At 38.4% G+C, this 22,863-nt stretch overlaps 1 protein-coding gene across 1 annotated transcript in view; it reads left to right on the top strand.

Annotated features, from left to right (window-relative positions):
* Nucleotides 1-11,134: 11,134 nt before the first annotated feature.
* The window catches only part of LOC149121302 (uncharacterized), a 153,287-nt gene continuing 141,558 nt past the window's right edge, over nucleotides 11,135-22,863 (top strand). The window contains exon 1 of the mRNA XM_089317022.1: nucleotides 11,135-11,235. The gene's annotated coding sequence lies outside the window, so the exon portion shown is untranslated. The remainder of the gene's footprint in view (nucleotides 11,236-22,863) is intronic.

The following is a 22,863-nucleotide window of genomic DNA, read 5'->3' as shown; positions in this document are numbered from 1 at the left end:
CAAAGTATAAAATTAACTTAAGCTTATCTTGTAAATAATTAGAAAATTGATGAGGGCATAAAGCACTACTCCTCTCCCCCAGAGACAACTGATTTTAATTTTTTTAGTTAGTGATTCCCCTTGGGTTCAAATTCATTGGAAAGTATGATACCACTAAATATGTGAGTGCATTAGATTTCAGCAGACAATGACTTTGCATTCTGTGCGTTGAGCCCTATAGGAAGCCATTCCACTGAGAAGAATGAGGGACACACATTAGCCACCCCATTTGTGGGGGGTACTTTCCAAGCCCCTCACCTCAAGTGGATCCCTGAAGCTGCAGATAGCAACAATGTATACTAATGATCTTCAAAAAGTTCATGAAAAATGCCTATTATCAACAATCTGTGCATGGATTTCAAATTTTTGCATCATAGTAAGCTTATTTTTTAATTCCATTTCTACAATCTCTTTGAAGTACCTTCATATGTACTATTTTTTTCTCATGCATACATACCTGCAATAGTTTAATTTATAAATTAGGCACAGTGATATTAACAACATAACGTAGATCTTAGCAACTTCATAAGATGATTTTTTTCTTTCCTGATTAAACTGAGAGTTTTCACCTTTTACTGAAATAAGCAGTCTGAGGCTCCTGAGTTCTAAAGCAAAAGATGACATTTATGTTTGAAGAGCAAGGAAGAACCAAGATTTTTCTAAATGATGATTTCCCACTCAGAAAATCCAACATGAGTCACTTCCCTGGTAGCCTATGGTTTCATCATTCTTGCTTGGCAGTGGTCCATATCTGTGGTGGCTAAAGCATATACGACGGAGGAGCCCACGTTTTAGAAAAATAATAATGAATTACAAATACAGATGAGGTTAAAATATGACTATACTTTTATATAAGGGCGCGGGAAATTGGAATACATTGTGATTTTAAAAGAAAAATGCTGTAATATCAATGAATAAAGAAGTTCAGTCTCACCAATGAAGGCGAGTACCATCGAATCTGTTAAGGGCCCTAATGGAACAAGGAGGCAGAGGAAGATGAATTTGTTGCTGTTTGAACTGGACACCCCCTCTTCTCCTGCACTTGGGAGTTAGTTTTCAGGTTGCTTCCATCTTGGCATTCAGACTGGGCCTTGCAGTATTGTTTACCCGGCTCTTGGGCTTTTAGATATGGATGAAGTACAGCCCCAGCTTTCCTGGTTCTCCAGTTTGATCCTGGGATTTCTGAGCCCCTATACTCATGCTAGCCAATTCCCATGACAAATGTAAATATTCCTGTGGGATTTTCACAATATTCACTTTGCATGGACTTCTTGAAGATTCGTATCTTGTTATTTATTTATTTGTTTGAAAGGCAGAATTACAGAAACACACACAGTGAGAGAGGTTTTCCATCTGCTAATGCGGATGCATCTCCAAATGCCTTAAACTGCTGTGCCACCATATCTCCCAAAATAAATAGATTTTAATTCCATTTTCTGTGTACCTTTTTAAGTGCTTTCATGTGTGTGTGTATGTGTCTGCATCTTCTATTGGTTCTGTTTCCCTGAGAACCTTGACTTACACGCCTTCTATTACCCACTGTTGGGGAAATATAATTTAAAACAAAAGCACAACCAAGAAAATCTTCACAAAACTAGTAGAGAAAGAAAACAATTTTGTTATCAAATGAGGATTAAACATGAATGTGATACACATCACAAGCAACCTTCTAAAGGACTGCAAAGAGAGGAAGAAATCTCACCCTTTTATAAATGCAAACAGACCCAACCTATTACAGACATGTTCTCAAGATAAAGAATAGTCCTCAAGTAAGAAGACTTGCCAGCACCATGTGCCACACACAGTTCATCCTGTGTTGACTAAGTGGATTTCCAAAAGTGATTAAACACTTGGAATCCAAAACCAATGTAGAGAGACCTCATTGAACACCCTGTGCTAGAAGAGTCACCTGCCTTTGCAGCAGGAAGAAATTACCCTAAAATAAAGTCCACACTAATGCCCTAACAAAGTTTAAAAATAAGTTTTGAAATAATAAAGTAAATCTACAGAAAAATTGAAAGTCTATCAGTACAAATTATAAGACTCATCAAAGGAAGAAAACAAAACTCATTGAACCATCTGGATGATGTCTAGCATTTCATCAAATGCTAGATAGGGATGAGCATTTGGCACAGCAGTTAAGATGCTGCTTGGGCTGTGGTGAAGAGTGGTGTTGGTGTTGTGGCACAGCAACTCAAACCACTGCCTGGGACACCTGCATCAATAAATCCAGGAGCCAGTCTGGGTGTCAGTTGCTCTGCTACCAATCCAGCTCTCTGCTAATGCCACTGGGAAAGGAGCAAAGGATAGCCCAAGTACTGGGCCTCTACCACCCACTTGGGAGATCCAGATGGGGTTCCAGGCTCCAGACTTCATTCTGAACAAGTATCAGCCATTGCAGCCATTTGAGGAGTGAACCAGTGGATGAAAATCCATTTCTATGTCTCTCGCTCTCTCTGTGTTGCTCTGCCTCTCAAATTGAATATATATATACCATATACACATATACATATATATATATACATGTACACATATATATGTATATATATATATTTTAATGCTGCTTGGGATGCCCACATCCCATATTGTAGTGCCTGGGTTCAAGTCGCGGTTTAACTACATGTTACTTCCCCTTCCCCATTTACAATCTAACCTTGAGACTATCCATGCATTTGCAATTGTGGGGGTGTCTAATTAACAAAGCTAAGCCACAAAGAGATGCACAAACAACAGATTCCAGTTAAGAAAATTTATGATGGAACACAGGTCTCAGTCAAATTTCATATCAAAGAAGTCTCCATCAGACCCCCAGAAATCTGCTTAACCATCTTCCCCAGCTCCTGTTTTTCCCTTTAAAAGGATCTCTAGTTAAATTGCAAAGGATAGAAAAGCATATTAAGTGCATCTGTTAAGCGACCTCAGCCACCTCCACTGGGAAGGAGAAGACTCAGTGCACAGGCTGCTGGAGGTTAGCAGACCCATGGCAGGATTTCAGGGATGGCCCAGGCAGATGCTGAAAAACCTTTTTTTGGGAAAATCTATCTTCTCTCCCTGCCTTGGCATTGGATACCTGTAAATGCTTGTTAGTGCAGGGACACGTACTTTGAGAAGTGTACTGACTCTCTGGGGAAGTCAAACTGGATGCACCCTGGGAACTCTCTTTCTCCACTGTCTGGACTTCGTGCCATTTGGACCTAGCTTAGGTTGAATGTTCTGGAAGCATTTGGTGGGTGTTAAGATTCTAAGAGTATCATAGAATGGTATTTAGTATTTTTAAAATTTTATTTAATGAACATAAATTTCCAAAGTACAGCTTATGGATTACAATAGCTTCCCCCCCCATAACTTCCCTCCCACCCACAACGCTCCCCTCTCCCACTCCCTCTCCCCTTCCATTCACATCAAAATTAATTTTCAATTGTCTTTATATATGGAAGATCAATTTAGCATATATTAAGTAAAGATTTCCACAGTTTGCACCCACACAGAAACACAAAGTGTAAAATACTATTTGAATACTGGTTATAGCATTAATTAAACACCTAAGAGTAACTGAGTATTAATTACAGAGTTCAACCAATAGTTTTAAGTAGAACATAAAAAAATACTAAGAGGGTAAAAAGTTCTTTTTTTTCTTTTTTTGTTTGTTATATAGTTATTTTTTTATTTAATAAATGTGAATTTACAAAGTGCAACTTTTGTATTGTTGTGGCTCCCCCCCCATCTTCCCTCCCTCCCGTGGCCATCATCTCTCCCTCTCCCACCCCGCCCTTCATTGAGTTTCATTTTCAATTACCTTCATATACTGAAGATCAACTTAGTATATACTAAGCAAGGATTTCAACAGGCTGCACTCACACAACCACACAAGGTATAGGGTATTGTTCGACTAGTAGTTTTTTTTTTTTTTTGACAGGCAGAGTGGACAGTGAGAGAGACAGAGAGAAAGGTCTTCCTTTGCCGTTGGTTCACCCTCCAATGGCCGCCGTGGCCGGCGCACCGCGATGATCTGATGGCAGGAGCCAGGTACTCATCCTGGTCTCCCATGGGGTGCAGGGCCCAAGCACTTGGGCCATCCTCCACTGCACTCCCTGGCCACAGCAGAGAGCTGGCCTGGAAGAGGGGCAACCAGGACAGAATCCGGCGCCCCGACTGGGACTAGAACCCGGTGTGCTGGCGCCGCAAGGTGGAGGATTAGCCTATTGAGCCGCGGCGCTGGCCAGTAGCGTTGTTTTTAAGTGTCATAGTAAAAAAACATTAAGGACAGAGATCCTACATGTGGAGCATGTACCCAGTGACTCCTGTTGTTGATTTAACAAATGGCACTCTTATTTATGACGTCAGCAATCACCCTAGACTCTTGCTATGAGCTGTCTAGGCTATGGAAGCCCCTTGAGTTCACCGACTCTGAACTTGTTTAATCAAGCCCATATCACAGAGAAAGGCGCCTCTCTCCTTGATGGCCTGCTCCTTCTGCTGGGGTCTTGTTCACCAGGATCTTTCATTTAGATTGTTTTTTGCCACCGTGTCATGGCTTTCTATGCCTGTGAGACTCTCATGGACCTTTTAGCCAGATCTGAATGTCCCAAGGGTTGATTCTGAGGCAGAAGTGCTGCCATTCTATGAGTCTGCTGTGTGTCCTGTTTCCCCCGCAGGATCATTCTCTCCCTTTTAATTCTATCCTTCATCATTTGCTTACACTGATCTTATTTGTGAAATCTCATCGACACATACCCTATCTTTTTGATCGGTTGTGTATTTATACTTATCACTTTACCAAGTGCGCTGGCATTGGTACCTGCCTCCTTGGTAAGATTGAGTTGAAATCCCCTGGCACATTTCTAGTTCCACCATTGGAGGCAAGTCCGAGTGAGCATGTGCTGACCTATACATCTTCCCACTCCCATGTTTAACAGAGATCACTTTTCTGTTAATTTTTAAACGCCTAAGAATGATTGTGCATTGATTACAGAGTTCAACCAGTGGTCTTATGTAGAACAAACAGAGCAGCAGCAGCAGCAGCAACAACAAAAATACTAAAAGAAATAAAGTAGTAAGTTGTTCCTCAACAGTCTAGACAAGGGCGGATCATGTCATTGTCTCTCATAGTGTCCATTTCACTTCAATGGGTATAATTTTAGATGCTCATTTAGTTGCCATCGATCAGGGAGAACATGTGATATTTGTCCCTTTTGGACTGGCTTATTTCACTCAGCATGATGTTTTCCAGCTTCCTCCATTTTGTTGTAAATGCCCGGATTTCTTTTTTTTCACTGCTGTATAGTGTTCCACAGAGTACATATCCCATAGTTTCTTTATCCAGTCATCTGTTGATGGACATTTAGGTTGCTTCCATGTATTAGCTATTGTGAATTGAGCTGAAACAAATATTGAGGTGCAAATGGCTCTTTTTTTCTCCCCTTTAATTCCATTTGGGTATATTCCAAGGAGTGGGATGGCTGGGTCCTGTGGTAGTGCTATATTCAGGTTTCTGAGGACTCTCCAGACTGTCTTCCATAGTGGCTTTTCCAGTTTGCATTCCCACCAACAGTGGATTCGTGTCCCTTTTCCCCACATCCTCACCAGCATCTGTTGTTAGTTGATCTCTGTATGTAAGCCAATCTAAGCGGAGTGAGGTGAAACCTCATTGTGGTTTTGATCTGCATTTCCCTGATGGCTAGGGATCCTGAGCATTTTTTCATGTGTCTGTTGGCCATTTGGATTTCCTCTTTTGAAAAATGTCTGTTAAGGTCCTTGGCCCATTTTTTTATTGGGTTGTTTGTTTTGATTCTGTGGTGTTTTTTGATCATTGTGTAGATTCTAGTTGTTAATCCTTTATCTGTTGTGTAGTTTGCGAATAACATCTCCCATTCTGTTGGTTGCCTCTTCACTTTCCTGACTGTTTCCTTTGCTGTAAAGAAACTCTTCAATTTGAGGTAATCCCATTTGTTTATTTTATCTTTGATTACTCGTGCCTCTGGGGTCTTCTCCAGGAATTCTTTGCCTGTTCCAATATCTTGAAGGGTTTCCCCTATGCTCTCAATTAGTTTCATGGTGTCATGGTGCATCTCTAGTTCTTTGATCCATGTTGAGTGGATTTTTGTATAAGGTGTAAGGTAGGGGTCTTGCTTCATACTGTGACATGTGGACTTCCAGTTTTCCCAGCACCCTTTGTTGAAGAGGCTGTCCTTGTTCCAGGGGTTGGTTTTAGGTCCTTTGTTGAATATGCTGTGGCCAGGGAGTGCAGTGGAGGATGGCCCAAGTGCTTGGGCCCTGCACCCCATGGGAGACCAGGAGAAGCACCTGGCTCCTGCCTTCAGATCAGTGAGTGCGCCGGCCACAGTGCGTCGACTGCGGCAGCCATTGGAGGGTGAACCAATGGCAAAGGAAGACCTTTCTCTCTGTCTCTCTCTCTCTCACTGTCCACTCTGCCTGTCTAAGAAAAAAGCTCTGTTTTAATTTACATATGGATAAATGAGTTATTGATGTAGATATTCCAGAAGTTATATAATATTTATAGAGATCTGGTATTTCTGGTAGGATGTTATCACTAATGATTGCTTACTTATTTTTTTAAAGAGGGAACTTGGCAGGGGGTGGGGAGTGGCATTGTGGTGTAGTGGGTAAAGCCACCATTGTAACACCAGCATCCCACATGGACACAGTTTCAGGTTCATTTCCTGCTGTGCCACTTCTGATCCAGCTTCCTGCTAATGGTGTAGGAAAAGCAGCAGAAGATGGACCAAATGTTTGAGCCCCTGCTACCAACATGGGAGATAAGATGAAGCTCTTGGCTCCTGGCTTTGGCCTGGCCTGATCTTGGCTAGTATGGTCAACTGGGGAGTGAGCTAGCAGATGGATGATCTCTCTTTCTCTGTCTCTCCCTTTCTCTGTTAACACTTTCAAATAAATATATGAATCTTTTTTAAAAGTGGGGTGGCTCAGGAAAATGCAAATCAAACCACAATGAGATTCCACCTCACTCCTGTTTGAATGGCTCTCTTTTTTTTAAAGATTTATTTATTTATTTGAAAGTCAGAGTTACACAGAGAGAGAAGGAGAGGCAGAGAGAGAGAGAGAGAGAGAGAGAGATGTCTTCCATCCTCTGGTTCATTCCCCAATTGGTCACAATGGCGAGAGCTGCGCCCATCCAAAGCCAGGAGCCAGGAATTTCCTGTAGGTCTTCCCACTGTGGCACAGTGCCGGCCCCCTGGCTTTGTTTTTGCTGTTTAAGATTGCTTTAGCTATTTGGGAGTCTCTTCTTGTGTTTTCCATATGAATTTTAGCATAATTTTTTCTAGATCTGAGAAGAATGTCATTGGCATTTTGATTGGGATTGCATGGAATTTGTAAATAGTTTTGGGTTGTATGGACATTTTGATGATTGCTAAGTAGTAGTATCACTAATTTCCACAAAGAGGTAATGTTATAGAAAACTTTAATTTTCTTCTTCATATAATGATTTAGCAAGAATTGGCTTCATTTTTGAAATATTGGATAAGTAGATCTGAATGATTTTCCACGTACTTGTGTGTGAAAAGGAGGTTGAATGTTACATGTATGTGATACATTTAGGACTGGTTTCTCCTCAGACTACTATCCCAGAGAGAATCCAAGGCATACACACTCCAACAAATTTTCTTGCAATTCCTAAACTAATCTCAAGTCTTACTAATCCAGTTTGTCCATAGACACAGCTCACACATGGGGATCAAAACTTAGAGGACAAAAAAGTCGTTCATAATGAGCATGACAAGTATAACATAGGAATAAATACCTTTGAGATTAATTAGCCCAAAAAGTTCTCTTTTCAATGATTCTGTTTAAGAGATCTAGCTTGATGCAAATGGAGAAGCTTTTGCAAACGTGCTACTCATGAGGAGGCTTTCTGTTTCCTAATGAAAAGAACAAGGAAAATTGTCTGCATTTCAATGAAAGATGTCACTAGAAATGACCATAGAACACGCATGCCATTATCAGTATTACGCAGCATACACTGTATAGGAGAGGCCGCAGAATAGAGCTCCCAGACAATGCAGGGCCAGATGCTGCAAGGAACATGCAAGTGATTCTGAGCAACTTGTTCTCTCTCAGTGTCCATTCTGTACAGTGAGAAACAGGCAATAATCAGTACTGTCTAAGAAGGTCATTGTGCACAGTAACTGAAATAAGAAAACGAAACACTAAGCACAGCACTTAGCTCATGTCAAATGTTCCATAAGTCATAGCTAATCATTTCCATAACTGCATTTGATAACATACAACACCCTTTCATGATGCAAACTCTAAGCAAATTGGGTACAGAAGGAACATTCCTCAACACAATCAAATCAATCTATGAAAAACCCACGGCCAGCATCCTATTGAATGGGGAAAAGTTGGAAACATTTCCACTGAGATCTGGCACCAGACAGGGATGCCCACTCTCACCATTGCTATTTAATATAGTACTGGAAGTTTTAGCCAGAGCCATTACGCAAGATAAAGAAATGAAAGGGTTACAAAATGGGAAGGAAGAATTAAAACTATCCCTCTTTGATATGATTATTTATTTAGGGGATCCAAAGAACTACACTAAGAGACGATTGGAACTCATAGAAGAGTTGAGCAAAGTAGCAGAATTCAAAATCAATGCTCAAAAATCAACAGCCTTTGTATACACAGGTAATGCCATGACTGAGAAAGAACTTCTACGATCAATCCCATGCAATAGCTACAAAAAATACCTTGGAATAAACTTAACCAAGGATGTCAAAGATCTCTACGATGAGAATTTAAAAACCTTAAAAGAGAAATAGAAGAGGATACCAAAAAGTAGAAAAATATTCCATGCTCATGGATTGGAAGAATCAATATCATCAAAATGTCCATTCTCCCAAAAGCAATTTACAGATTCAATGTGATACCAACTAAGATACCAAAGACATTCTTCTCAGATCTGGAAAAAAGTGATACTGAAATTCATATGGAGGCACAGGAGATCTCAAATAGCTAAAGCAATCTTGTACAACAAAAACAAAGCTGGAGGCATGACAATACCAGATTTAAAAACATACTACAGGACAGTTATAATCAAAACAGCCTGGTACTGGTAAAGAAACAGATGCACCCTCCATAGTGGCTCTACTTTGCACCATATCTTCATGTCATCTTGTCTGTTCCCCACTTTGTTGTAAGTTTTGATGTTTCCTGTTCGAGCCAATTCTAGTTGTTTTCATAATCCATCTTCTTGGGCCGGTGCCGTGGCTCACCTGCGGCGCCGGCACCCTGGGTTCTAGTCCCGGTTGGGGCGCTGGATTCTGACCCAGTTGCTCCTCTTCCAGTCCAGCTCTCTGCTGTGGCCTGGGAAGGCAGTGGAGGATGGCCCAAGTGCTTGGGCCTTGCACCCACGTGGGAGACCAGGAGCAAGCATTTGTCTCCTGGCTTCGGATTGGCGCAGCATGCCTGCCATAGCAACCATTTGGGGGGTGAACCAACAGAAAAAAGGAAGACCTTTCTCTCTCTCTCTCTCTCTCTCTCTCTCTCTCTCTCACTGTCTAACTCTGCCTGTCCAAAAAAAGAAAGAAATAATCCATCTTCTTTAGATTCATCTTATTGTTGCTGCTTACTTCAGACTTTCCTCATATCACTGATTACCCTGATGTCTTCCTTGCTTGTGTTTCCATTTTCTTTCACTTCGTCAGTGCCTGTGATCTTAGACAAGGACAGAGGATGCACTGTAGTCACCTAAGTGAACCAAATAGCCCATATCCCCAGCACTTGTGTGCTTAGCTTCTGCAGAGAAGTATCAGTGATATCCATGAGGGAAGAGTAAATTATACGGCCTCTTAGGATCTGATCACCATGGGAAAAGTAAAGCAAGATAAGAGGACAGAATTATATTTGGAAGAAGTAGGAATATTCACTTTAAATAGGTTAGTCCGTGTTGTTCTGAGAGATGGCTATGGAGCACAGACTTGAAGGGAGTGACAGTGTGGACGTGTTCAGAGGAGAAGCATCAGGATAAGGTCAGCAAGTCAGGGATCCTAAGCCAGGAGCTTGATGAATGTGTTCGAGAAAAATGAAAAGACCAGTGTGGTTGTAGCAGAAGGAAGGGTGAGGGGAGGCGAGTTCAGAGCAGTTACAGGTAGCTGGATAATGTGCTATGTTTCTAGTCCTAGAAATGTCTCTAGTTTGACCCAGAGTGAGATGAGTAAGTATGGTGGATGAAGTAACCTGAATTTTAGTTTTCACAGATATCCTTGTTACTTTTTTAAAACACAAAGTTCATTACAATTGCAATTAAAATGATCTTCAGGATAAATTTCCAACCTCATAAATCGATGAAACTGTCTTTCCCAAGACATCCAAGTAAAAAAAATCAGTCTACAATATGAGACTTCATAATTATTTACTAAGGTGTATTGCCAGCCATAATTGAAAGAAATGACAGAATAATATAGGTGGAAATTGTTAAGGAATAGCTTGGGAGGGTATTGGAACGTGAGCTTCATTTTAAAGCTCATCCATACACCAGATTAGTCTCTGCTGAGAAAGGAGCCTCCCTCATCAAGGTGGACTGAAGGTGGGGATCATTATCTAAACAAAGAATTTCCCACGGGACAGGGAGAAGGCCTGTCTGTGAGTGAGAATTTATGCAGATGCCAGACAGAGTTAGATTGTAACACCACCAGAAAGAGGGGAGGGGATAAGTGTAGCTTTTTAAGTAGAGGAATCTAATAATGCAACCAGTTTTTAGACAGTCACCTAGCAGATGGGTCTGATTTATTGAGGAAAGTGAAAATACTTCTTCTAAAACTCAAAGCCTTCTCCCTAACTTAAGAGGCATGTTCTTGTTATGTCTTCCCTAAAATCATGAGTTGTGACCAAAGAAGGCTTCTGCTATTTTTCTGCATGTTCTGTGCCTGACATCAGGATGAAAAAGATGAGGAAGAGTCCTGTGTGCTCTTCTGTGTTTTGCTCATTGAGTTTTAGTCCCTGGCCCCTCTAATGATATTTACCTTCAAATGGGTAATATTAGCACGAGATAGCTATGACAAACTGAACGAATAATTGTAAAGTCTGATGTATACATAAATGCAATGTTTTGTTCACTAGGTAACAGGACCAGTCCTCTCCGCTGCAGTAACTATGACAACCTAGATTCTGTCAGTTCTGTTTTGGTTCAGAGTCCTGAGAATAAGATTTAGTTACAAGGTATGTTGGTAACATTTAACTAACAGTCTACAAGCATGGTTGGAAAATTCTCTTATTGGGACTTCTTTAAAATCAGCCGTGTGTACAGTGGCAGGTGGTTCAAACCCTTGTAAAATGTTATTTCATAATTTTTCAGCCATATAAACCATCTAGACCAGATGATGAAGATGTCAAAATTCACTTTTCTTTTCAAATTAGGTACTATATATCAGTGTTGGGCACCAAACAATATGTTGTGCCCAGATCGTTAGATCCCTGCAGAGACCCCCAGAGAGTCGATCACACCGAACTGCAAAAGCAAGGTTTATTCGGGAGTACAAGCCGTGACAGGGACCCCATCCAACCAACCAGCACAGTGGAGGTAGGAGTGAGGCCCCGGTCTTTGGGAGAGTTTTTAAAGGAAAAAGGGCTACCTCAGCAGGAAAGAAGAGTTACATACAGCATGGAAGCTCTGGGTACAGGGAGTTACTTTGTTTAGCAATCTCTACTGTGCTGTCCTTGGTCTACCGAGCTAGCTGTCCCTGGTAAGCTTTGATATCTCCAGAGTGCCTGAATGCCTGCTTTTACAAGGACTCGGGTCTGCTATGGGAAAGGGAGGCTGCTTGCTTTTAAAATGGAGTCACTTCGGTTCTTCAGCAATGGAAAGTTTTTCTGGGTAATGTTTTTCTTGTAAGCAATAATTTTTGTCTCCATAAATAATAGAGGCCTACTGGGCTCTCCTTTCCCTTGTAAATGATAGTAAAAGTTGTAACCATGTTTATTGGTAATGTAAATGATCTGTTGGATTTCAAATTTAAACTAATATGGAAGCAAGACTGCATTCTTCTGATTAATAGAAATATACTTGAGAACATATCAACAAAATACTTGAATTCACATTATTTTCATTTTGAAAGATCAAATTTGTGCTAGTGTTAATGATTTGCAATTTTCTATTGAATGCTGATAGATAATTCAATAGAGAATGTTTTATTCATATTAACTTTTATAAATATGTACTATCACCAGAGTGGTTATAAATATGCATACTTGCTCATTCTTATGGTTGAGGAAGAGTTTTGGATACACAGGTTGAAATATGCTCGTTGAACAAGTTCAGAAGTCTTGGTGATGACTTGTGTATATATTAAGTTGACTGATCAAAGAGGTGATTTTGAGTTGTTATTCTCTAGTATTTTTTGGAAGTATATACATTAGAGCTCCATTTACATTATTCAGCTTTACATGCAAATGCTTAAAACTTTATGAAACTTCATTCCTCAACTTTCCGTATGCATTTGAGATACAGGAAGACTGAGAGAAACAGACAGATGGAGGGAGTGCTTCTGTCCTCTGGTTTACTCCCCTAAATGGCCTACAGTGGTCTGGGCTGGACTACGGCTTTCCAGGAGCTGAGAACCCTCTGCTGCTCCCAGAATGGCTTTCAAGGATTCAGTTACCTAAGCCATCATCACTGTTCCCAGGGGCTGCATTGGCAGAAAGCTGGAATGGGAGCTGGAGGCAGGCATTGAACCCAGGCACCCTGATGTGGAAAATGAGCATCGTAACTGGTGGATTCACTGCTGGCCAAATACTCTTCTCTCTTTAACATTTCAGTCTTAACAAATGTAACAGCATTCATTTGTATAAATTACCAGAAGGGCTGGCCTAAGCTGCTGCTTGCAAAGCCAGTGTCTCATGCTGGAGCTCTGAGTCAAGTCCTGGTTGTTTCACTTTTGATCCAGATTCCTGTTAATGTGCCTGAGAAGGTGATGGAAGATGACCCAAGAGCTTGGGCACTTGGATGCATATGACAGACCAGTAAGGAGCTCCTGGCTCTTGGTTTTGACCTAGTCCAGAACTGGCTGTTGTGGCCATTTGGGGAGTGAACCAATTAATGGATAATCAGAGTCTCTGCATCTGTCCCTCTCTATCACTCTGCCTTTCAAATACATAAATATAAATACTTAAATGAACATTTCAATTATCTTAAAATTACCATAAATACTAACTACCTGTGATTTATTTTTGTATAAAAACATGTATAAAGTACTTAATATTTCAAGACTTTGAATGTTATACAACTTATCAATATTTTACATTTAAACTTACTGAGATATTTTCTCTAAGTAGAAATTCAATCTTTCAATAATTACTTGTAATATCTATGTATTACTGTTTATTCCTTTTTAATGTATGGATTAACTTTCTTTGAAATACTGATTTCAATCAAAAAAATAAAAATGTTTGTCCAATTTTCTATTTTAAAAATTGCTTTATCACAAAGATTACTTATTGAAACATTTCTTTTATTCTCAGAATCAGTGCTTATTTTCAGAATAGTATATCATAAAAACAAACTTTAGCCTCCCATCTTGAAAACAAAGTAATGTAGGGAATAAATAGTCTTCCCTGTTGTGTAATTAGTATTTCTTCTCTTCAATTGATGTGACTTAGAGATGCATATCTGCATCTTTCACTTTTTTTCTGCTTTCCAGGCTTGAATTTTCAATTGTCTAGTGCAATTTATTTTACATCCCTGCAAACCTTACCAAAGATAATCTCGGGAAATCAATTTTAAATCCTTCAACATTCTGTATATTGTTCTTTTTGATTGTACTTCAAGTCCAAGCATACTGTCAATTCACCTTCTAGAACTCAGCATTAGCTGTAGCCTTTCACTTCACACGACAGTGTACAGTATTCACCAGTGTGATCAGTATAACCTTGTGCATCTTTCTGAATGGCATTAAAGCTCCATCTCACTGTGAGTAGCAACTGAAAAACCAGTGTCACTGAACAAGAGTTTATTAAGGTTACTGCTGTAGGTCTTTGTGTCTTCATGCTTAGCTAGCTAATTTTAAGTTGGTTTAATGAATGGGCGGATATAGATACAGCTGATAGGGACATAGACAGGAGGAAAACAGTCTGTGTTCCTACTGTGTTTTATTTCTAACCATACAGTGTTCGGTTCAATTTTGAATCTTCCCACTTCATTGAGAACAATATGAGAAAATGACAGTTTTTTTCAGTAAAGACCTTCTTTCAAACCTCAAACCTTATAATAGAAGAAGCATAGCTCCTGTAGTGGAATTTTATTAGAACCAAGCAAAGAAAGTGTCAGTAATCATTAAAGTCAGATACATTAAGCACAAAATCAGAATAAAAACCCATAACTTAACTATCTACATAATATAACATTATGAAGATGGAATCTGAAAGTATGCAAATAACATTAATTTTGATGAAAGTTAAATGAAATTAATGTCTTCCAGCAATAAGCTGGGTTTATCAGTTTCTTTAACCTTGAAATCTGACTTTGCCAGTAAAATTACAGAACAGATATTTTTCAAAAAATAAAGAGCCTATGAGCCCATATATAGTATAGCAATTAAGATGCCCCTTTAGATGCTTATGTCACATATCAGAGTGCCTGGGTTCCAGTCTCAGCTCTACTTACAGAAATTGAAAGAATTTGTCACCACCCATATAGCCCTGCAGAAGATGCTTATGGATGTTCTGCACACAGAAACACAAAACATGTTCATCACTACAGAAGAAGGTAAAGGAAGGACATCTCCCAGTAAAAGTACAAAGTAAATATAAAGTCAATAATAGGAATATTTATGGAAAAATGGCAGGGCAAGGTTGTTATTTATCAATAGTCAACTTGAATGTAAATGGCCTCAACTTTCCAGTGAAAAGGCACAGACAGGCTGAATGGATTAAAAAACAATACCCATTGATTTGCTGCCTACAGGAAACATATCTCACTAACAAAGATGCAGGAAGACTGAAAGTGAAAAGCTGGAAAAAGATATTCCATGCTAACAGAAACCAAAAAAGAGCTGGTATAGCCATCCCAACATCAGACAAAATATACACTACACAAAAAACTGTTAAAAGAAACAAAGTAGGACACTATGTAATAATTAAGAGATCAACTCAACAGGAAGATGTTACTATGTTAAATGTATATGCATCTAATTACAGGACACCTGGATATTTAAAAGAAATGTTAAGGGATCTAAAGGGGGTTCTAGACTCAAATACAACAGTAATGGGGGATTTCAATACCACACTTTCAGCAATGGACAGATCAACCAGACAAAAAATCAGCAAGGAAACAGTAGAGTAAATTAACACTATAAACCAAATGGTCCAATCTAAATATATAGTCTCCACCAAGAGATATTGGAACTTGTAGAAGAGTTTCATAAAGTAACAGGATATAAAAATCAATACACAAAAATCAATAGCCTTTGTATATACAGACAACGTCATGGCTGAGATTGAGTTTTTAAGATCAATCCCATTCATAATAGCCACACATATAAAAAAAAATTAAAAAAACCTTGGAATAAATTTAACCAGGGATGTCAAAGTTCTCTATGATGAGAATTATAAAGATTCAAGAAAGAAATAGAAGATACAAAAAATGGAAAATCCTCCATGATTATGGATTGGAAGAATCAATACCAACAAAATGTCCATTCTTCCAAAAGCAATTTACAGATTCAACATGACACCAATAAACATATCAAAGACATTCTTCTCAGATCTAGAAAAAAGGATGCTGAAATTCATATAGAAATATAGGAGACCTTGAATTGCTAAAGCAATTTTATGCAACAAAAACAAAGCCAGAGGCATCACAATAGTAGATATCAAGAAACACTACAGTTATAATCAAAACAGTCTGATACTGGTACAAAAACAGATGGATAGACAAATGAAATAGACTAAAAATGCCAGAAATTAATCCAAGAATCTACAACCAGCTTATATTTGATCAAGGAGCTAAAACCAGCCCCTGGAGCAAGGACAGTCTCTTCAACAAATGGTGCTGGGAAAACTGTATTTCCACAAACAGAAGTATGAATCAAGAACCCTACCTTTATACCTTATACAAAAATACATTCCAAATGAATTAAAGAGCTAAATCTATGACTTAATACCATCAAATTATTAGAGAAAATTGGAGAATCCCTGCAAAATATTGGTCAGGCAAAGAACTCTTGGAAAAGACCCCAGAGATACAGTCAAATCCAAAATTGACAAATGAGATTACATCAAATTGAGAAGCTTCTGTACTACAAAAGAAATATTCAGGAAAACAAAGTGGCACCCCACAGAATGGGAGAACTTACTTGCAAACAATGCAACTGATAAACAATCAATAACCAGAATATATAAAGAGATAAAGAAACTCAACAACAAAACAAACAACTCAGTTAAGAAATGGGTAAAGGACTTATTCAGACATTTTTAAAAGAGGACATCCAAATGGCCAACAGACACATGAAAAAAATGTTCTGGACCACAAGCCCTCAGGGAAAGAAAAATAAAAACCACAATGAGGTTTCACTTAACCCCAGTTAGAATGGCTTTCATACAGAAATCAACTAACAACAGATGCTGGCAAGGATGTGGGGAAAAAGGTACCCTAATGCATTGTTGGTGGGCAGGTATACTGGTAAAGACACTGTGGAAGACAGTATGGAGATGTCCAAATCTGAATATAGACCTACTATACAATGCAGCCATCCCACTCCTGAGAGTTTACCAAAGGGAAATGTAATCAGCAAATAAAAAAAATTATATGCACCCCCATGTTTATTGCAGCTCAATTCACAATAGCTAAGATGAGGAATCAACCTAAATGCCTGTCAACTGAAGACTAGATGAAGAAATTATGGAATATGTATTCTACGGAATACTATACAGTGTTTAAAAAAATGAAATCCTGTCATTTGCAACAAAATGGGTGAATCTGGAAAATATACTAAGTGAAATAGGCCAGTCCCAAAGGGACAAAAACCATATGATGTCCCTTATGTGTGATAACTAATACAGCCCCTAAGAGGAAATATGTAGAAGTGAAATTGACACTTTGAGAAGCAATGACTTGAACAGCGCTTGTCTTGACTCCTGAGGAACAGTTTTTCTTTTCTTTTCCTCATTCTATTTGTTGAACTCTTAACATAAAGTTAATCATATGTATAAAAAGTCTACTTAAAATAGATGTCAGCAAAAAATAAGGGTGGGAATAAGAGAGGGAGGTGGAAGTTTGTAACTGTAAAGCTTTATAGTTCTGCATACATCCTATGGACTTACTTCTAAGGGTACATTTTTAAAACTTGCCATAGGACCTCAAATCCCCTTAAGCTGGGTGATAAAAGTGCCATTTTAAGTGTTAAAGTGACCATATTAAGCATTCAAATGATCATATAGATATGATAAAGTGTTAAAGTGATAACATAAATAAGATCACATGTTTGGTAATACTAACAGATAGAATTAAAAGGAGAGAATGTTCTAACATGGGAAGGAGTCCACGCAGCAGACTCATAGAATGACAATCACTTTAAGTAATACTCTGACCTGAGAATCAGCCCATAAGACATTCTGGTCTGCCTGAAAAGCCCATGAGAGCATTTAAGGCATGGAGAGGCAATGCACTGTGGAAAAATGTACTAAATGAAGGATCTCTATGAGAGTGACTCCAGTGGAAGGAAGTGACCATCAAAGAAGGATGCACTTTTCTCTGAAGGGAGGAGAGAATTTCCACTATGCTGATGGTCTTGTAAATACTGGCAGAGTTTGTGGACTCAAAAGGCTTCCATAGCCTAGGCAGTTCATGTCAAGAGCCTCAGGAGGTCACTGAAGTCGTACATCAGATTGTTAATTGTTGGGGTCAGCGCTGTGGCACAGTGGGTTAATGCCCTGGCCTGAAGTGCCAGCATCCAATACGGGTGCTGGTTTGAGACCTGGCTGCTCCACTTCCCATCCAGCTCTCTGCTATGGCCTGGGAAAGCAGTAGAAGATGGCCCAAGTTCTTGGGCCCCTGCACCTGCATAGGAGACCCAGAGGAAGCTCCTGGCTCCTGGCTTCAAATTGGCGCAGCTCCGGCTGTTGCAGCCAATTGGGGAGTGAATCATCAGATGGAAGACCTCTCTCTCTCTCTCTCTCTCTCTCTCTCTCTCTCTGTAACTCTTTATTTCAAATAAATAAGTAAATATTTTAAAAATTGTTAATTGTTAAATTAACGACAGGAGTCACTTTGCACTAACTCCCCATTCAGGACCTCTGTCCTCAGTGGGTTGCATTATGAGAGTAAACCGTAAAACCAGTTCTCAAACAGTTGTGTGTGTGTGTGTGTGTGTGTGTGTGCAAATTGTTGAAATCTTTACTGAATATAGAATTGGTCTTCTGTGTATAAAGTTAATTAAAAATGAATGTTAATGGAGAACAAGACTGGGAAAGGGAGAGGGAGGAGTAAGTGGGGTGGGAAGGTAGGTATGGTTGGAAGAATCACTATATACCTAAAGTTGTAGTTATGAAATTTGTACTCATTAAATAAAAGGTTTCTTTGGGAAAATAAATGAAGTGTGAAGTGTGAATGAATAAGAAAAGATTTTTATAAAGAAATACATTTGAACAATAATATATAGGGAAAGTGGAATGAAATTGTGACCTCAAAGAATCCATAATATGTATATGTATGTGTATGTATACACATGCATGTATATATATATTGCATATATGTCTGTAAGCATTATGTATAGGGACATATCTAGATATATAACATTATAGATATATATCTTATTCATATACTTGTACTATTGAAAAAATATATATTAATGGCAAATTATCAATATTAGATTCCACTGCTGTATAAATACATGCAGTGTAATATTTTTATTTTGAAATATACATATTTACATACTGCAAAAGGAATGAACTAATTATGGCCTATTTAATATATAATCTAAATTTTAGATGGAATTTAATATATTCCAAAGGAGTGCTTCCTATTTCTAAAGGATTTTATGTGGGACATGATCAAAATAGAATTAGAGACACTAGTCAGCTATTTATCTTGCTACACAATTTTTATGTGATACAAATGACTATTTTCTTGAAGACTCTCATATGAAGACTCTCATAAGCTTTATAAAATTATACTTTTTATAAAATCTTTCTTTTCTATTCTCCCATTCTGGAGCTCCAAATAAATGTATTTTAGCTCTTCCTAGCTTGACCCATATGTATCTGAAGCTGTCTTCTGTGTAAAATATTTCTTTGTCTTTTCTTAAAATTTTTTATTTATTTATTTGGAAGAGCTACAGAGAGGCAAGGCAGAGAGAAAGAGAGGGGTCTTCTGTCTGCTGGTTCCCTCCCCAGATGTCCACAATGGCCAGAGCTGTGCCAGTCCAGAGCCAGGAGCCAAGAGCTTCTTCCTCGTCTCCCATGTGGGTTCAGGATCCAAAGGACTTGGGCCATCTTCTACTAATTTTTCAAGCTGTAGCAGAGAGCTGGATGGGAAGTGGAGCACCTAGGACTCAAACCTGCACCTATATGGGACGCCGGCACTGCAGGCAGTGCTTAACCTGCTATGCCATAAAGCCAGCCTCTCTGTCTTTTTATTAGTTTACTTCAATATATTCTCCAGAGGTGTTCCAGCTTAACTAATTATATCCTCTGCTGTGTCTGTTCTGTTACATCCATCAATTTCCCTTTAAATTCCATTTATGCTTTGTTATTTGCATAATGTCTGTTTACATATTATTTTTATAATTTATAATTTTTCCAAATTGTTTATTTTATCATTTAATTTTGCCCACAGCTTGGAAATCAATTTATAGTTCATCTTTGATAGCCTTTATGTTGTTCCTTTGCTACTTGTATGTTCATGTTATTGAGATTGGTTTCTGGTGTTATGTATGCATCTGTAAAAATAATTTTGAAGTTTGACGATGTTTGTATCTTTTAGAGAAACTTTTCTTTATTTCCCACAGTCCTTTCATCTATTTTGAATTCAGCCACTGTAAACTAGGTTTCATAACCAGTGAAAGCTAATCGGTAAATTCGTTTGGTTGGGTGTTGCAGTTTTTCTCTGCTTTTTGGGTTTGTACCTCGTCTGGGTTCCTATAAATCCTAAGGAATTTTCTCTCTTTGCATTTGCATTTTGTGTCTCAAAATGTTGATTTCTTCTTTGACACCAGGCAAAACTCTCAAAACTCTCAGAGACAAGATGTTTCCAATATTGTACTTTCTCAGGAGAGATTTTATTTTATTTTTTTGCCAGATTAGCACGCTGAAATTCTCCCTGCCTTGTTGGCATTTTGGTCCCTTTAAGCTGATCATTTTTTTACTGTTTATTTAGCTTTTCTAGTTGTTCCCAAAGAAGAGAGTTGGTTCAGAACAAACTAGTCCTCTGGTGCTGTTAACATTCATATTTTACTTGTGATTTTCAGCTTCTCACAGTTGTTCTACCTCATAGTCTGTTGCCCTGAATTCCTAGAACCATGTGGAAGTGTGATCAGTGAGTGTTTCTACCCTCCTTTCTGTACAGTTTTTGAAGATTCCATAGGGGTAGTCCCCAGCTTCTCTAACTTCCCTGCCACAGCAGTCCAAATTGTCTCTTCATGTGTCAATTACCATTTATGTTGGTGGACCGGTAATACAGTGACAATCAATGTTTCAAATAATCTGTCACTGTATTTCATCCATATTTTTGTATGGTTGTACAAAATGTGAGTTTATATATGTATAGAAACTAGAGCAGATACTGTCTAAGCTCATCTCAGCCTTTTCTCTCCAATAAAAGTACAAATATACCTATGCATTGAAAATTACAGTACAATAGTTTGTTCAATGTTTTCTTTGTTTCCTGTAAAATTAAACTTAACATATATTTGTAGTCTCCAAATATCTGGCTAAACAAAATTTTAGTTACTGTAGCTGTTCTAGTAGTTATATACTTTTTCCTGAGTTCCATTAGCAGATATGGAGGCAGGTTCATGTATTTTTAGTACTTGATGGGAGGTATTCAGAAGAAAATACTAGTTATTTCTGAATTGGAGGGTAATTTTGGGTGACCCATAGAATTAGACTCTCATAGGATATTTCTTACTTTATATTCCCAGGTCATTTGGCCATTTCATCTGCCTTAGATGAAATACATTACTGTCTAGTATACTTTCATTCTTCGTCCCCCAACGCTTTAATGTCTTTCCTATGATCCCATCATTTAGCTCCTTTTAGGCTCTTGAAATTGCTTTTAATACATTTTATGTCTAAAAAAGTACCAGATTAACCCATCTAGATAAAAGCTTTTTAAATCCAAGTGAATTAATCCCCTTATATAGGAATTCCAATTAACATGATTTATTTTTCTAAACAACTCACTTGTTGCCCTTGATAGCCCCCATGAATTGAGCCATCATATTACTTTCTATTATATATATATTTAAATCCCTCTATTCATATGTGTGTGTGTGCTGGTAATGAGTCATCATTTGCTGTGAGCAGCCAATTTTCCATGGTCAAAAAAGCCGTGTGTCAAGTAGCATCTTAGTCCTGCTTTATTCATGAAAAAGTTTCCTTATCCTTGCAAACTTAGTATAATAATTGCTCCGCCAAGTAATTACATGTACTGAATTACATGTATCCCTGGTATTGTATAATATTATTACATAGTTGCAGCTTTTAATTTTCTTAAATGTGCTACAAATGTATTTTTAGGACAAGTATAGGCATCAGTCATCATCTTACCTAAAATTTCTCTTTGAAATGGGAGAAATTTGATAAATATTTTTACTTGAGGTGGAATAAAATTATTATAAAGGTGAATGTATATGTAATGAGTATGGTTTACTTATGTGATAAATGGGAGAGTTAATCTGAAAAAATGATGCAGATATAATTGCCAGTGTATTTTCAAAGTTCCCTAGATGTTAATTCCATAATTTTTATTAAATTAACATCAATAGTCAAGTATCAAAAGCTTGCTTATTTTTTGTTAGAAATGAAGCATGTAAAAGTTTTTTTTTTAAATTCTGGTTTGTTGCAAATGATGACTTGGTATTGCCTAAATGTGCTCTTATTCATTTTTACCTACTAGCTAGCTTGAATATATAGCCATTAATAACTTTTCTAGCATATCAAACATTATGAAATTAAAGCTATATTTTTCTTTAAATATAATAATAAATGAAGAATTCCCAAAGACTTCCAAATAATATTTTTTGGTATTTTTTCATTTTTAATGTTTTTCTTAAGATATAACTTTACCGCACTTTCATGTAGAAAATTAAGGAGCTAGATCAGTGGGCAGTCTTGACAAATGACAAAGGTTTGAACTGTGGAATATCTAAATCAGTCCAAATGTTCTTCTCAATTACATCAGCAAACCCACTCAGTAAGTCTAAAAAGCAAGTCAGATACTTTAAGGCCTTAATGAATTACATAGTTTTTTTTTTTTTTGACAGGCAGAGTGGACAGTGAGAGAGAGAGAGACAGAGAGAAAGGTCTTCCTTTTTCTGTTGGTTCACCCTCCAATGGCCGCTGCAACCGGCGCACTGTGCTGATCTGAAGCCAGGAGCCAGGTGCTTCTCCTGGTTTCCCATGCGGGTGCAGGGCCCAAGCACTTGGGCCATCCTCCACTGGCTTCCCAGGCCACAGCAGAGAGCTAGACTGGAAGAGGAGCAACCAGGACAGAATCCGGCACCCCGACCAGGACTAGAACCCGGTGTGCCGGTGCTGCAGGTAGAGGATTAGCCTATTGAGCCGCAGCACTGGCGGAATTCCATGGTTTCTAAGAGTCCATATTCATGGGGTCAGCATAAGCTGAAAAAATAAGAG

Source organism: Oryctolagus cuniculus, chromosome 17, assembly GCF_051225735.1.
Source record: "Oryctolagus cuniculus isolate XC-2025 breed Fujian yellow rabbit chromosome 17, ASM5122573v1, whole genome shotgun sequence".
NCBI lineage: Eukaryota > Metazoa > Chordata > Mammalia > Lagomorpha > Leporidae > Oryctolagus > Oryctolagus cuniculus.
This window is presented reverse-complemented; position numbering and strand designations above follow the sequence as displayed.